Genomic DNA, 1921 nt, shown 5'->3' on the forward strand with positions numbered 1-1921 from the left:
GTGCATCAGGCAGACACACCACAAGCTCACTCAGGGTCCTCAGCTGAGCAAGCAAGCAAGAAAGGAACATTTCAAAAGGTCCACTGCATCTCAGGAACAGCAGCAGGTTTATGTGATCCTACCCCACCAAGCCCTGCAGAGGGTTCCCCATCCATCTGCCTCAAGTTAGCCAGTGGGACCTATAAAGACAAGTGGAGCACATCCCTTCCCTGCTGGTGCCATCAGGGAGAGGAGAGGAACAGCAGCACTGGCACAGGAAGAGGGGACAAAGCAGGGACAAGGCTGGATCCAGCTGGCAGGGCACTGCACGGCTCCCTCCTCACACCAGCTCCCCTCCTGCCTGCTCCCTCCTCAGCAGGAGACACGGAGCCAAGAGAGTCTGAGCACCCTCCTCTTCCCTTGCAAAATCCCCTCTCCCACAGCAGCTCCACTCCTCAGGTTTTTAACATAGAAAATCCCCCCAAATCTCCATTTTTTTAATGTTGGGGTTTCCCATCGGACGAGCGGGGTCTCCTGGCATTAGAAATCAGCTGTTAAAGAGGTGCCAGGATCCAATAAAAAGGCAAATAGAGAAAGGGAAGAAAGGGAACGGGGAAGGTTGGGGGCCTCAGCACCTGTTGGAACCCCAACATGGCTCTGGATAAAGACCAGCTTCCCAAACAAGTTGTGGAAGTGCCACTAGGGAGGATTTCAGCCCCTGCTGAGCCAGGACCCTCCTGAAACAGGGCAGGGAGATCACACAGCTGCAGATGATGTTGCAGGGCCTTTTGAAACCCTTTCCTTTCGAGGGAGAAAGCACTCAAAACTCAGGAGCAGCAAACTAAGCCTCAGCTACCTCTCCAGACCCTGGAGGTGCAGCTCTGACCCTGGAGCCATCACAGATGTCCCATGGGATGAGTTCCCTGCAGGATTTCAAGGCCACGTATCACGGAGCCTGCTAGAAAGCAGCCAGCTCAGGTTCTGGCACCACTGCTCTCTGCACACTAACCCAGCCACACAACTTCCAGAACATGACCCAGCTTGTTCAGCAATCACTGGTACTTTTTATTTTATTTTTTTTGTGCAGGGTGCCACACAGCCTGGTTCCCTTCCCTATCCCATGGGAATAAGTCCCTGGCCCCACTGCAGAAAGGAACACCCACGACCCCAGAGTCAGCCCAAAATGAAATGAGAAGCATCCAAAAGCAAAAAGGTGCTGGGAAAGCAGTGCAGAAGCTTTCAGAGGAGCAGTTGGGAGAGTTTTCTGCAAGCTGGATTATACTTTTTTATTTTTTTTAATTAATACTATTTTGTAAAAATGAAAAGGTGCCCCACAGGAGCTGCAAAACATTTCCCCCCCCCCAGAGTGTACTCCCCTCAACTAGGCTGAGCTGACAGGACTCTCTTCCAGCTTTAACAGCCATCAAAGCTTCCCAACTCTGGAGAAGAGCAACCTGGACAGAGAAGGATTCCTAAATCCTGGAACCCTCCATCATCTGCCTGCCAATTCCAAGGCAATGCTCCCACACGTGCCAGGAGCCTGGGCTGGGGAGGAGATCATCCCCCTTCCCACCCTGCCTCCAAAAGGAGGAGGCTTCAATCAGCCAGAGTTTGCCCAAACTTTCCCAAACGACTGCTGTTTTCTTGGGGTCACACTGAAGCTTTTCAAATTCACCCCCAGACCGGGTACCTTAACCAGAAGGGGGGGGTGGGAGGGATAAGGATTTAGATCCATTTGGGTTAGAAACCTTAAGTTTCCTCTTACCAAGAGCAAAACTATTAACTTTACCCGGGGGACAGGGAAGAAAAGACCCTAAAAAAAAAGTGCTTTTCAGTTCCTGGAACTCCAGCTGGGACTGGCACTGGGCTGCCAAGACACTTGGATGGGATGAAGGAATTTTACAGATACTTGAAAAAAAAAAATCAGTGCATTCACATCAGG

This window comes from Chaetura pelagica, unplaced genomic scaffold (genome assembly GCF_000747805.2).
Source record: "Chaetura pelagica isolate M959 unplaced genomic scaffold, ChaPel_1.0 scaffold887, whole genome shotgun sequence".
In the NCBI taxonomy this organism is placed as follows: Eukaryota; Metazoa; Chordata; class Aves; order Apodiformes; family Apodidae; genus Chaetura; species Chaetura pelagica.